Raw genomic sequence first — 16434 nt, 5'->3', positions numbered from 1 at the left:
AGGATTGTGTGTCAAATTAAGTGTGGAAAACTATAGGAACTCTGGTTAATAAGAATGTGTATTGCTTAACTGATGAATATTAAGAATTTAAATGCTACTCATGTGAAATTATGAAAACCAAATGCATTGATGTTGTAATGCTTTCAATAAAAAAATTTCCAAATTTAGAGGAATGAAAGCACCCCAATGTTAAGTTCAATAAAAAGATCAATGCATGTGAGATAAAATAGAAGAATATTCAAATACATGAGTAGGTAAAAAGCACAAAAAGTGAGACTATGGATAGTTAGGCATGATTTTAGAAGCATAGGGAATGTATGTGCGTTAGGTGAGAACTTAGGTTAATCAAGGATTCAATTCCTAGCTCACTTGGTCATACATGTATCCTCACCCTTACCTAAGCCCCATTACCACCTTGAAAAAGACCTCATGATGTTTGCATGTGTGCACTAAATTTTTGTTGATTGGTTAGATGAAGAACAAATTTTAGAATGCATGAATAGAAGAGACTAGAGTGGATTACCCTATACACTTGAGTGATTAGAGTTCGTATACACATCCAGTGAGGGTTCAATGCTTGACTCTATGTTCCCTACTTTCATGAGCTACCTTCTTACAAGTTTACTTGTCTTTTATTGTATGATTTGAATTATTGGAGTCTGATTTATTTTTGTCTTGAAGAACTTGTTTTCTTTTAACCAAGTAGACAGACTCATCTTAGCATATAGTTGCATTCATAGGTTGCATTTCATGAGTCTTACTTTCCCCTATTCATTCTTTATATCTCCTTGAGCTTAGCATGAGGACATGCTAATGTTTAAGTGTGGGGAGATTTGATGCACAACTATTTCGTGGTACATTTTGTACTTAATTGAGAGGATTTTATCCACTAAACTCACTCTTATTCATATAATTCGCATGTTTTACATTTTTCTTCCTAATTCTGTGCTATAATTGAAAACATGTTTCCTAGGCCTTTAAACAGTCAATTTTAATTATCCTTTATTATCATTCGATGTCGTGATTTGTATGTTGAGTGTTTTCAAGCTTTATTGGGCAGGAATGACTTAGAGGATGGAAAAGAAACATGCAAAAGTGGAAGGAATACGAAAAATAAAGTTTTGAGAAGCTGGCAGCGACGCGCACGCATGGGCGACGCGTACGCGTGCCTAGCGCAGAAGATGAGCGACGCATACGCGTGACAAGGAACTTTGCCAAATGATGCGCACGCGTGACCTACGCGTACGCATGACATGCGCCACCTGCAGAAAGTTGCAGAAAGCTGGAGGCGATTTCTGGGCTCCTTTTGGCCCAGTTCCAAGCCCGAAAAACACAGAATAAGAGCTGCAGAATGGGGGAAACACGAGAGAACACATATAACATTCATTCACATAATTTTAGTTTTTAGATGTAGTTTCTAGAGAGAGAGGCTCTCTCCTCTCTCTAGGTTTAGGATTTCTCTTAGTTTTAGATTTATTTCTTCTCAATTCCAGGTTCAATGTTCCTTTAATTTAGTTTCCCTTCTACTTTTAATTGTTCTAGCATTCTAGTTTATTTCTTCTCCTTGTTGATTACTTTATGTTGAAAATTTGGTTTATGAACTCCATGTTAAATTTGATTTCTTTATTTAATGCAATTTGAGGTATTTCATATTTATGATTTTAATTTGGCTTTTTACATTCTTAGCTTTGGTTGAGTAATTGGAGACGTTTTAGTTATCAAACTCCTTTGTTGACTGATAATTGGAATTTACTGGTTGATTTGGATCCCTCTAAGCTAGTCTTTCCTTAGGAGTTGACTAGGACTTGAGGAATCAAATTGATTAGTCCATTTGACTTTCCTTTATTTAGTAAGGGTTAACTAAGTGGGAGCAATGAACAATTATCATCACAATTGATAAGGATAACTAGGATAGGACGTCAGATTCTCATACCTTGCCAAGAGTTTTCTTAATTATCAATTTACTTTTTTGCAATTTACTTTTCTTGTTCCTTATTCAAGAACCCCAAAAAGATACTTTTCTCATAACCAATAATAAGTACACCTCCCTGTAATTCCTTGAGAGATGACCCGAGGTTTAAATACTTCAGTTATCAATTTTATTAGGTGTTTGTTACTTGTGACAACCAAATTTTTGTACGAATGGATTCTTTGTTGGTTTAGAAACTATACTAGCAACGAGAACTTATTTGTGAATTCTTTACTAGTAAAAATCCGTTTGTCACGCATGCCTAGGCGACGCGCACGCGTGAAATGGAAAAAAACAGCTTTGACGCATACGCGTGGGCCACGCGCACGCGTGACCAGACGAACGTTGGTACACCAACGTTGAGTCAAACGTTGCTGGCAACTCCCAGAATTCCTTTTTCAAGTAACCTTTGACTCAACATTTTCATACAAACGTTGGTCACCAACATTTTCACCAACGTCAATGCAAACTTCAATTCCAGTAGCACCCATGCAAGCTCTTGAACATTGGTCCAGTAGCACCCATGCAAGCTCTTGAATGTTGGTTAACTCAAGCCCACATCAGCATCACTAAGAGTCACTCTCAACTAGCTTTAACAAGGGCCAAAGCCCACATCAAAGACTTGAAGACTGAAGGAAGAAAGTGTATAAATAGTAGATAGTTTGAGTTAGAAAAAGGAGGATTGGAAACCTGAGGATCCAGGATTCTAAACACTCTCTGTAAATTCAGTTTACTTTTGCAATGCACTTTTCAATTTCAATTTCCATCCCAGAGCTATGAACAACTAAATCCCTTTTCATTGGGTTAGGGAGCTCTGTTGTAATTCAATGGATCAATAATAGTTGTCATTTTTTTCCTCTATCTTTTCTCTTGATTTTGCTTGAAAGCTTTCAATCTTCATCCAATTGAACAATTGTCTCGAGAGAGAAATTGTTCATACTTGGATTTTCTCGGAACCTTGAAAGAGGAACGAGGAAATCATGCTAGAAATTCTTTCTCATGTTGGACTGGGTTGGAGGTTGGATGGATATAGTGACATGTAATCCTACCAATACTTTGATCTAGAAAAACATGTGGTATAATCAGTGATCGTACTTCATCTCTTCCCATGAGCAATTAGGTCAAGACATTGGGCAATTGTTCAAGCTTAGAGAGATTGGATTGCCAAGACATTAGGATTCAATCACCTAAGATTGCCAAGAAGATCAATGAATGCATTGATTGAGGAAGAGATGAGAATGAACTTGATCCGGAGAATGCAACATCTCCTAAGCCCAATGAACCTCCCCATGCTGATCTCTCCCATTCTTTAATTTTTGCTGTTTACAATTATGCTCATTTATCCCCATTCCCATTTTAGTTTCTGCAATTTAACTACTGCTCCTTACATTCTGAAATTTATTTTCAATTATTTACATTCTTTGTTATTTATTTTTCCCGCCATTTAAATTCCTGCAACTCTTAATTCAATTTGTCTTAGTTCAACTAGAATACTCCTCTAATTAAAGTTGCTCAACCAATCAATCCCTGTGGGATTCGACCCCACTCTATTGTGAGTTTTTAGTTGACAAAAATTTGGTATACTTGCCGAGGGAAATTTGTAGCTGATGAGCAGATAATTTATACGCTTTTTGGCATTGTTTTTAGGTAGTTTTTAGTATGTTTTAGTTATTTTTTATTATATTTTTATTAGTTTTTAAATAAAAATCACATTTCTGGACTTTACTATGAGTTTGTGTGTTTTTCTGTGATTTCAGGTATTTTCTGGTTGAAATTGAGGGAACTGAGCAAAAAATCTGATTCAGAGGCTGAAAAAGGACTGCAGATGATGTTGGATTCTGACCTCCCTGCACTCGAAGTGGATTTTCCGGAGCTACAGAAGCCCAATTGGCACGCTCTGAAATGCGTTGGAAAGTAGACATCCTGGGCTTTCCAGAAATATATAATAGTTCATACTTTGTCCGAGATTTGATGGCCCAAACCGGCGTTCCAAGTCAGCATAAAAATTCTGGCGTCAAAACGCCAGAACTGGCATAAAAGCTGGAGTTAAACGCCAAAACTGATGCAAAAGCTGGCGTTTAATTCCAAGAGAAGCCTCTACACGTAAAAGCTTTAATGCTCAGCCCAAGCACACACCAAGTAGGCCCAGAAATGGATTTCTGCATTAATTACTCATTTCTGTAAACCCTGGGCTACTAGTTTTCTATAAATAGGACCTTTTGCTATTGTATTTTCATCACACAAATACTATCTAGTCTTGGTTATTCTGGTTCCCCCTCTGAGGCCGAAGCCAATGAACACTAATTTCACTTATGTATTTTCAACGGTGGAGTTTCTACACACCATAGATTAAGGTGTGGAGCTCTGCTGTTCTTCATGAATTAATGCAATTACTACTGTTTTCTATTCAATTCACGCCTACTTCTTCTCCACGATATACTCTCATACTTAATTCAGTTAAGTCAGAATGAAGGGGTGACCCGTGACAATCACCCAATCTTCATTACTCGCTTAGCCAAGGTTGCGTGCTTGACAACCACAAAGCGATCTACATGATGTTCAACGTAGTCATTGGACGACAGCTGGAGTATACTCTCTTGGGTTTCTAATCAAAGATTAGAACCTTCATGGTATAGGCTAGAATTATTGGCGGCCATTCCTGAGATCCGGAAAGTCTAAACCTTGTCTGTGGTATTTTGAGTAGGATCTGGGAAGGGATGACTGTGACGAGCTTCAAACTCGCGAGTGTTGGGCGTAGTGACAGACACAAAAGGATCAATGGATCCTATTCCAACATGATCGAGAACCGAGAGATGATTAGCCGTGCGGTGACAGCGCATTTGGACCATTTTCACTGAGAGGACGGGAGGTAGCCATTGACAACGGTGAAACCCAACATAAAGCTTGCCATGGAAGGGAGTATGAATGATTGGATGAAGATAATAGGAAAGCAGAAGTTCAGGAGGAACAAAGCATCTTCATACGCTTATCTGAAATTCTCACTAATGAATTACATAAGTATCTCTATCTTATTTTATATTTTATTCATCTTTTAATTATCAATTCTCCATAACCATTTGAATCCGCCTGACTGAGATTTACAAGATGACCATAGCTTGCTTCAAGCCGACAATCTCCGTGGGATCGACCTTTACTCACGTAAGGTTTATTACTTGGATGACCCAGTGCACTTGCTGGTTAGTTGTGCGGAGTTGTGACAAAGAGTTGAGATTACAATTGTGCGTACCAAGTTGTTGGCACCATTGATGATCACAATTTCGTGCAACCAAGCTTTTGGCGCCGTTGCCGGGGAACAAACAATCCCCACGCAACCAAGTTTATGGCGCCGTTGCTGGGGATTGTTCGAGTTTGGACAACTGACGGTTCATCTTGTTGCTTAGATTGGGCAATTTTATGTTTAAGCTTTTTACTTTTTATTTTCGAAAAAAAATTTCAAAAATACAAAAAAAAATTTCTATTCTGTTCTTCAGAGATTTTAAGAATGAATTCTAGAGTTTCATGATGATCTGTTGAAGTCTGGCTGGCTGTGAAGCCATGTCTAATCTTTTGGACCGAGGTTTCAACTTATCATCACAAGAGCTTGTTGATTTCTATCAATCTTGCTGTTGAATGTAAGGATCTGCTAAAGCTTGGCTGGCCATTGGCCATGTCTAGTATTTTGGACCAGAGCTTTCACTGAAAGCTTGGCTGGCTAGTAAGCCATGTCTAATTCCTGGACTGGAGTTTTAGACTAACATTGCATGATTCCTGGAATTCTCATTAAAAATTTTGAATTCCTTATTTTCTCTTTTTCCAATTAATTTTCAAAAAATTACAAAAAAATAAATAAAATTATAAAAATAAAAAATAATTCGTGTTTCTTGTTTAAGTCTAGTGTCAATTTTTAAGTTTAGTGTCCTGCTTGTTTTATTTATTCCCTGCATTTTTCGAATGTATGAATTTTGTTCTTCATTAATCTTCAAGTTGTTCTTGATGATTTCCTTGCTCTGATCTTTAAACTCTCTTGTTTTGTGTGTTTTGTTGTTTCTCATATGCATTCTCAATTTGTTAGTATTTCTAATATGAAAATTTCTAAGTTTAGTGTCTTGAATGCATTGTTTATTTAATCTTAGTTTTCCATGATTAGTTGCATTTTTATTGTTTATCATCATTAAAAATTCAAAAAAAAATTTCAAAATTATGTCTTTTCAAACTAGTAATACAGAGAATTAAAGATTCAGAACATACAGCAGAGGAATTACACAGAAAAAGCTGGGCGTTCAAAACGCCATATGAGGAAGGAAAACTGGCGTTTAAACGCCAGCCAGGGTACCTGGCTGGGCGTTAAATGCCCAAAAGGGTAGTACTTTGGGCGTTAAATGCCAGAATGGATACCATTCTGGGCGTTTAATGCAAGGATGGCACAAGAGGGAAGATTTTGTTTTTAATTCAACTCTTTTTCAAATTTTCATAATTTTTCAAAATCAAATCTTTTTCAATCATATCTTTTCAAAATCAATTCCTTTCCATTTGTTTTTACTATTTTCGAAAATCCTTGCTATACAATTAGTGATTTGATTCAAAAATTTCTTCCATGTTAAGAAAGTTTCAATAATTGAATTTTAGAATCATATCTTTTAAATTTCTTGTTAGCCAAGTCATTAATTTTAAAAATCAAATCATTTTAATTGATTGTCAATCATATCTTTTTAAAAAAAAACATATTTTCTCAAACATATCTTCTCAATCACATCTTTTTCAAAATAATTTTCAATCATATCTTATTTTTTATTTCTAATTTCAAAATCTTTTTCAAAATTAATTAACTATTACCTCAATTTCAATTTTTGAAAATCATCAACCATTTTTTTTCTTTTAATTATTTCAAAATCTTTTTAATTTATTTTCAAAAATTCTTCCCCTCTTCTCACATCCTTCTATTTAAGGACTAACACTCCTCCACTATCAGCAATTTGGACTCTCTCTCTATAAGTTCGAATTCTCTCTTCTCTACCTCCTCCTTCCATTCTTTTTTTCCTCTGACACCTCAAGGAATCTCTATACTGTGATATAGATGATTCTATACTTTCTCCTTCTCTCTTTCATATGAGCAGGAGCAAGGACAAAGGCATTCTTGTTGAAGCTGATCCTGAACCTGAAAGGACCTTGAAGAGAAAGCTAAGAGAAGCTAAAGCACAACTCTCTGGAGAGGACCTAACAGAAATTTTCAAACAAGAAGAAGCCATGGCAGCCGAAAACAACAACAATGCCAACAATGAAAGGAAGGTGCTTGGTGACTTTACTGCACCTACTCCCGACTTCTATGGGAGAAGCATCTCTATCCCTACCATTAAAGCAAACAACTTTGAGCTTAAGCCTCAATTAATTTCTCTAATGCAACAGAATTGCAAGTTTCATGGACTTCCATTGGAAGATCCTCATCAATTCTTAACTGAATTCTTGCAAATCTGTGACACTGTCAAGACCAATGGGGTTGATCCTGAGGTCTACAGACTTATGCTTTTCCCCTTTGTTGTAAGAGACAGAGCTAGGACATGGTTGGATTCACAACCTAAAGAAAACCTGAACTCTTTGGAAAAGCTAGTCAATGCCTTCTTGGCAAAGTTCTTTCCACCTCAAAAATTGAGCAAGCTTAAAGTGGAAGTCCAAACCTTCATACAGAAGGAAGGTAAATCCCTCTATGAAGCTTGGGAAAGATACAAGCAATTAATCAGAAGGTGTCCTTCTGACATGCTTTCAGAATGGAGCATTATAGGTATCTTCTATGATGGTCTGTCTGAACTATCCAAGATGTCATTGGACAGCTCTGCAGGAGGATCTCTTCATCTGAAGAAGACGCCTGCAGAAGCTCAGGAACTCATTGAAATGGTTGCAAATAACCAATTCATGTACACTTCTAAAAGGAATACTGTGAATAATGGGACAACTCAGAAGAAAGAAGTTCTTGAGATTGACACTCTGAATGCCATATTGGCTCAGAACAAAATATTGACTCAGCAAGTCAATATGATTTCTCAGAGTCTGTCTGGAATGCAAGCATCAACAGGCAGTACCAAAGAAGCTTCATCTGAAGAAGAAGCTTATGATCCTAAGAATCCAGCAATGGAAGAGGTAAATTACATGGGAAAACCCTATGGAAACACCTATAATCCTTCATGGAGAAATCATCCAAATCTCTCATGGAAGGACCAACAGAGGCCTCAACAAGGCTTCAACAACAGTAATGGTGGAAGAAATAGGTTTAGCAATAGAAAACCTTTTCCATCATCTTCTCAGCAACAGACAGAGAATTCTAAGCAGAGCCAATCTGACTTAGCAACCATAATCTCTGATCTAATTAAAACCACTTAAAGTTTCATGACTGAAACAAGATCTTCCATTAGAAATTTGGAGGCACAAGTGGGTCAGCTGAGTAAGAAAATTACTGAACTCCCTCCTAGTACTCTCCCAAGCAATACAGAAAAGAACCCAAAAAGAGAGTCCAAGGCCACAAACATAACCCACACAGCCAAACCTGGAGAGGAGGAAGAGGCAGTGATTCCCACTGAGGAAGACCTCAATGGACGTCCACTGGCCTCCGAGGAGTTCCCTAATGAGGAACAATGGGAATCTGAGACTCATACAGAGACCATAGAGATTCCATTAAATTTACTTCTGCCATTCATAAGCTCTGATGAGTATTCTTCCTCTGAAGAGGATAGAGATGTTACTGAAGAGCAAGTTGCTAAGTACCTTAGAGCAATCATGAAGCTAAATGCCAAGTTATTTGGTAATGAGACTTGGGAGGATGAACCCCCCTTGCTCACCAAAGAACTGGATGACTTAACTAGGCAGAGATTACCTCAGAAGAGACAGGATCCTGGAAAGTTCTCAATACCTTGTACCATAGGCACCATGACCTTTGAGAAGGCTCTGTGTGACCTAGGGTCAAGTATAAACCTCATGCCACTCTCTGTAATGGAGAAGCTGGGGTTACTTGAGGTACAAGTGAAGAACTGAAGATTGATGGTTTAGAAGTTATAGTAAACTCTCGTTGCAAGTATAGTTACTAAACCAAGCAATCAACCTTTCTTACAAATATTTTGGTTGTCACAAGTAACAAACCCCTTTAAAATTGATAACCGAGTATTTAAACCTCGGGTCGTATTCTCAAGGAATTGCAGGGAAGTATGTTCTTATTATTGGTTATGAGTCTTGTAAATTGGGGGTTTTGAAAGTAAGAAACCAGTATGTTAAATGATAAGAAAAATAAAATAGAAATAATAAAATAAACTCTTGGCAAAATATTAGAATTGGAAGTCCTATCCTTATCAATTGTGATAAGAATTGGGTTTTAATCCCACTTTGTTAACCTCTAACTATGAAGGTAAATCAAGTGGATTAATTAGCTTAATCCTCAGGTCCTAGTCAATTCCTATGGAAAGACTAGAGTTATTGGAGCAACTCCCAATTTCAACCACTGCTTTATTTGACAGCTCAAGCATTACCAATTACTTAACCAAAGCCAAAAGGAAGAAAATATCTAAATTAAATTAAAAGCATTCATAAATAGAATAAAACATTCATAAACTGAAATACCTCAATTTGTACTAATAAAGATATCAAATGTAACATGGAAAAGTTCATAAATTAAATTGAGAAAATAAAAGGAAAATTGAACCTGATAAAAAGAAACAATCCTGAAAGTAAGAAAAATCCTAATCCTAAATCCTAAGAGAGAGGAGAGAACCTCTCTCTCTAAGAACTACATCTAATACTAAAAATTATGAATTGTGCACTTATGTTCATGAATGAATGGATTCCCCCACTTTATAGCCTCTAATCTATGTTTTCTGGGCCGCAAACTGGGTCGGAAACAGCCCAGAAATCGCTGGAGAAGAAATCTGCCACGCTGATTTTCATCACTGCGACGTGTCCGCGTGGAGCACGCGTTCGTGTTGCCTAGCGTCAGGGAAACTATGGCATATTATATATCAAATTGAAGCCCCGGACGTTAGCTTTTCAATGCAACTGGAACCGTGTCGTTTGGACCTCTGTACCTAAAGTTATAGCCATTTGAGTGCGAAAAGGTCAGGCTGGACAGCTTAGCAATTTCTCCAACTTCTTGTATTCCTTCCACTTTTGCATGCTTTCTTTCCATCCTCTGATCCATTCCTGCCCTGTAATCTCTGAAATCACTTAACACACATATCAAGGCATCTAATGGTAATAAGAGAGGATTAAACACAGGAAACTTAAGGCCAAAGAAGCATGCTTCCAATCAAAGCACATAATTAGGAAGGCAAATGTAAAACCATGCAAATAGTATGAATAAGTGGGTAAAGAGTTGATAAAAACCACTCAATTGAGCACAAGATAAACCATGAAATAGTGGTTTATCAACCTCCCCACACTTAAACATTATCATGTCCTCATGCTAAGCTCAAGAGAAGTTATAAAGAATGAAGAGGAATGATAGAATGTATGAAATGCAACCTATCTTATATGAATGCAACTACATGCAAAATATTTCTACCTACTTGGTTAAAAGTAAATAAATCTTCCAAGAACAAATATAAATTGGATTTCACTAATTCAAATTACAAAATAGAGTACAAATAGACTTGCAAGAAGAAAATAGCTCATGAAAGCCGGGAACAAGGAATCGAGCGTCGAACCCTCACCGGAAGTGTACACACTCTAATCACTCAAGTGTTTAAGGTCCGACTCTCTCAATTCTGTACTAACGTTGCTTTCTAAGGCTTGCTCTTCATCTAATAATCAACATAAATTTAATGCACAGATACACATATCAAGAGGTCTTTTAAGGGTTGTAACGGGATTAGGGTCAAGGTAGGATTGTATTTGGCCAAGTGGACTAAAATCTGAATCCTTAATTAACTTAAACTTTTTCCACCTAACTTAAGACAATCCATGTAATCAAAATATGAAACCTAACTATCCATTAACCATATTTTTCATATATTTATGCATTCTAATTTCAAGTACAGTACATATGCATTGCTTTCACCACTTACTTTAGGGCATTTTGTCCCCTTTTTCTTATTTGCTCTATTTTTTTTCTTTTCTTTTTCTCACTTTTTTTTTGTATATATATTTTTTTCTTTTCTTTTTATTTTTTTAATGCATATAATTAAATTATTGGATGCATGAATCATGTCCTAAACATTTTTTTTTTCACATTTTCAGAAAATTCTAACATACTCAATTCTCAAACCAAATGTTTCCAAATTCAACTTTTTCCATACTTAATTCATGAGCACTCTCACTAGTCTAAGCTAACCAAGGATTCAAATTAAGGACATTATTGTTTTCCGCTTAGAGTTAGTGATGTGCTAAAGTAAAGAACAAAGGGGTATAATAGGCTCAACATTGGTTTGCAAAGAATAATGAAAGGGTAAGGCCATATGGGTATGTAAGCTCAGTGAAATAAAGGCCTCAATCATGTAAGTGTATGCATACATCAAACTATGGAAATATAGAATTAAGCAAGACAAAGATCACAATTTTAGAGAGAAAAACACACACCAAAATAAAATATTGGTTGATAAAATGCAACCAATTCAAATAAGCTCAAAATCTTACAGGTTTTGTGTGTTCGAGCTCTAACCCATGTTCCAAAATAATATTTCTTCAAACAAGTGTAACAAAAAATTTTATTCAAATTAGTGAAATGCTATAAAAAGTTTCTTGAAAAAGAAAATATTACTTTAACCAAGTGGTAAAATATGCACAAAATCAAACAAACATGCAAATGTAACAATGAACAAACAAAGAAAATAAAATAATGGTGTTTGAAAAGAAGGTAGCTAACCCCTGGAAGTCGGTATCGACCTCCCCACACTTAAAGATTGCACCGTCCTCGGTGCATGTTGAGATGTGCAGGTGGACGGATTATTCCAACTGATGCATTTCTTCAAGGATTGTGCAGATGGACTTGTTTGTCTCCCCATGTAAACGTGTTCCGGTTCCCTTCCGGGTGGCCATCCTGAAAGAAAAAGGGAAGAAAAGTAACCCAGAAGTAAAGATAAGAAAATAAATGAAGTATGGGTGGGTTAATGCCAATCGATAAGGGTCTCATTTACAAAGCTTCAACATGTACGTGAGAAAACAATAGAAGCACATGACATCATGATGCAAAATTTGCAATAATGGCAAAGAGAGTGGGAAGGAGAGATAATATAAATTCATGTCAATGCAAAAGTAATACAGATATAAAAGATTGGCATTGATTTAAATAATATTACCCAATCAGAATAAAACAAGTCATTAAGCACCCAAAATAATTCAAGAGAAGATGCAACAATTAAATAAGAAATTTCAACACCAACAGAAAAGTAATAAATTTAGAAAAGAAAGTAAAAATATGCACAAAATTAAAATACAATGAATGAAAGTATGCAAATAAATTAAGTAAAAATAGAATGAAGGTGAAAAAGAATGAGAAGTGAAAGAGATAAAGTAAGAAAGAAAAAAGAAAGAAGGAAAGATAGAAGAAAAATTAGGATTTGGGAAGGAAAAAGATAAGATATTTTTGGCAGAGTTGGATGAGCTATGCGGCGCGAGCGACGCGGACGCGTGGGGTACGCGTTCGTGCAAGCAGTGCTTAAATGATTCGACGCGGTCACGTCGGTCACGCAGACGCGTGACATGATCCGTGCGAGTGGCGCGAGGGCAGCCTCGCGCTCACACAACTCTCTGTTCGAAACTCTTTTGACCAAAATATTGGGTGACGCGGTCGCGTGGTTGACGCGATCGCGTGGATGGCCAAGATCGGAGGGCGACGCAGACGCTTGGGGCACGCGGTCGCGTCATAGGGCTTGTGCGTCTAGCACCATTCCAGCCCAACTTACTACCATACACCCATTTACGTCGATCCACAGAGCCACGCGGACGGGTGGGGGACGCGGACGCGTGGGAGGCTCTTTTGCCACATGACACAGTCGCGTGGGGTCAAATTATGCTAAAGGCGCACCTCCAGCCACGCTCTCATGTGACTTTATGTTCGGTTTCTTTTCTTCCCAATGCACTGGTGACGCGGACGTGTCAGCGACGCTGCCGCGTCGTGTGCGTGCTTTTTTTTTTTAAAATCTGCAATGTGCAGTATGCAGAATGTAAAATGCATATGTGGATGGTATGAATAAATCCAGGTTCAATAAAAATAGAATAAAATAAAACGAAAAATAAACAAAATGAAATAAAATTAAAATTGAGAAAAGAACGATTATACCATGGTGGGTTGTCTCCCACCTAGCATTTTTAGTTAGAGTCCTTAAATTGGACATTTGGTGAGCTCCCTGTTATGGTGGTTTATGCTTGTATTCATCCAGGAATCCCCACCAGTGTTTGTACTTCCAGTAACCTCCGGGATCCTAAACTATGCGTAGAAAGCCTTCAAGTAAGTTAAAGCAAGTGACAAGGCCCCAAGAGTGTTGATTGCCAGAATGAATTCAGGGGTCCCAAATCTTGCTTTTGCACCCATCGTCTTGTTGAGCAATATTGTTCCATCTGGGTGGTTCAGCTTTAGAATTCTCATTGAAGCATCCAAACAGCTTCCTAGACCTATTCAATTGAGCTCTGCACCAACCTTTGCGTTTAAACTTGAAGATTCCAACCATAATGAACCTTGCAGGACAATTCTTAGCACTGACCATCTTCCTCTTACTCTTAATGTCACAAAAAGCTCTAAGTTGACCATCCGTCTCCAGTAGCCCATATTCAAGTGGAATTAGAAGGGATATGAATTTTACCCACTTGAATGTTGTGAAGGATGATGGCAAGGTGATTCCAAGCTCCACTCTCTTGTGCTCTTTGACAACTTCCACCTCTTTGCAAGCTTCTTCAATTTCAACCTCTTTCTCTTGGTAGCTTTCTTCTAATTCAATCTCTTCTTCATTGCCTACCAAGAGCATGGGAGGCTGTGCTTCTTCTTCTTTAATCTCCATCTCTTGATCAACCTCTTCCAAGTCCTTAATCATGATATACCTTGGAGGTTGTACACCCTCCTCAGCATCAATTTCAATCGCCTTGGAAGGAGGTTCTATAACCTGACTTTCCCATGGAGGTTCAGCATCTCCTAAGTCTGCAACCACTTCTTCTTCTTCAATAATTCCGGCTTCCTCCACTTGTTCCAGTACAAATTCATGCTCCTTACTGTCCACCGGAGTTTCTAATGTCTCCTTTATGCTACGTTCGTCATTAGATTGTCCACATGAAGCCATGGGGGTTCCTTGAGTGTTCGAATGTCGGGAAGCTAATTGATTTATCGCTTGATTCAATTGGTGAAGGGTTGCATGAAATTGATCCACTGCTTCCTTGAGACGATCCGTTGATTCTTGTTCCGCTTGGGTATCATGAGTAGGACCATAAGGCTCTTGGATTGATGGATATGGATATGGTGCATATGGGGGTGGTGGTTCTTGGGAACAATTGGGTTGGAATTGGGGTAGTTCTATATATGGTTCATATGGTTCATAAGGTGGTTGGTATGGTGGATAAGGGTTAGGGTCATATGGAGGTGAATGGTGGAAAGGAGCTTGTGAGTATAGTGGTCCAAAGTCATGTTGAGGAGGGGGTTCATAGGCATATGGTGGTGGTCCATCATATCTATCATCTTGGTATGCCCCCTAGAATGGCTCTTGATTATAGTAATTTGGTGGATGTTGGTTGTCACGGAAAGGTCCACCATAACTATTGTCTTGGTATGCATCGTGGAATGGTCTTTGTCTGTGGTACTGTGGAAGGTGTTGTTGCCGGAAGGGTTGATCAGATCCTCGTGGCTCCTTCCATCTCTGATTGTTTTGACCTTGATGCACGTTCCTGTTATAATTTCCATTCCTTGCAACAGCATTGGAACCAAACTCAAAGCGATGGGGGTGAGAACTCATAATAACAAATAAAAATAAAAAAAAACGAAAATAAAAACAATTTTTAAATTAAAAGGTTATTGAAATCTGAAATTTTGAATTTTTAAATTTTTGAAATTTGAATTTTGAAATTTGATTTTTGAAATAAGATAAGATAAGATTTTGAAAAAGATTTGAATTTTGAAATTTAAATTTTGAAATTTTAAATTTTGAAATTTTAAATTTGAATTTTAAATTTTTAAATTTGAATTTTGAAAATTGAAATTTGAAAATTGAAATTTGAGTTTTAAATTTTGAATTTTTGAATGTAATGAGGAAAGAGAAAAACAATAAAATGACACCAAATTTAAAATTTTTAGATCAAAACGAAGAAAACAACTAAGAACAACTTTAAGGTCAAGATGAACACGAAGAATAGCTTGAAGATCAAAATGAACACCAAGAAAAAATTTTTTTGAAAAATTTTTAATAACTAAATAAAAACCAATAACCTCTTAATTTACGAAAATAAAAATAAAAATAAAAATAAAAACAAATAAACAAGAAAAAAGTAAATATTTACAATAGCCAATAATAATGCACACGTTTGCAATTCCCCGGCAACGGCGCCATTTTGAAGAACTGAAGATTGATGGTTTAGAAGTTATAGTAAACTCTCGTTACAAGTATAGTTACTAAACTAAGCAATCAACCTTTCTTACAAACGTTTTGATTGTCACAAGTAACAAACCCCTTTAGAATTGATAACCGAGTATTTAAATCTCGGGTCATATTCTTAAGGAATTGCAGGGAAGTATGTTCTTATTATTGGTTATGAGTCTTGTAAATTGGGGGTTTTGAAAGAAAGAAACCAGTATGTTAAATGATAAGAAAAATAAAATAGAAATAATAAAATAAACTCTTGGCAAAGTATTAGAATTGGAAGTCCTATCCTTATCAATTGTGATGAGAATTGGGTTTTAATCCCACTTTGTTAACCTCTAACTATGAAGGTAAATCAAGTGGATTAATTAACTTAATCCTCAGGTCCTAGTCAATTCCTATGGAAAGACTAGAGTTATTGGAGCAACTCCCAATTTCAACCACTGCTTTATTTGACAGCTCAAGCGTTACCAATTACTTAACCAAAGCCAAAAGGAAGAAAATATCTAAATTAAATTAAAAGCAATCGTAAATAGAATAAAACATTCATAAACTGAAATACCTCAATTTGTACTAATAAAGATATCAAATGTAACATGAAAAAGTTCAAAAATTAAATTGGGAAAATAAAAGGAAAATTGAACCTGATAAAAAGAAACAATCCTGAAAGTAAGAAAAATCCTAATCCTAAATCCTAAGAGAGAGGAGAGAACCTCTCTCTCTAAGAACTACATCTAAAATTAAAAATTATGAATTGTGAGCTTATGTTCATGAATGAATGGATTCCTCCACTTTATAGCCTCTAATCTATATTTTTTGAGCCGCAAACTGGGTCGGAAACAGCCCAGAAATCGCTGGAGAAGAAATCTGCCACGCTGATTTTCGTCACTGCGACGCGTCCGCGTGAAGCACGCGTTCGCGTCACCTAGCGTCAGG

This window comes from Arachis hypogaea, chromosome 13 (assembly GCF_003086295.3).
Source record: "Arachis hypogaea cultivar Tifrunner chromosome 13, arahy.Tifrunner.gnm2.J5K5, whole genome shotgun sequence".
Classification (NCBI taxonomy): domain Eukaryota; kingdom Viridiplantae; phylum Streptophyta; class Magnoliopsida; order Fabales; family Fabaceae; genus Arachis; species Arachis hypogaea.
The sequence above is the reverse complement of the archived record's forward strand: the minus strand, read 5'-3'. Positions refer to the sequence as shown.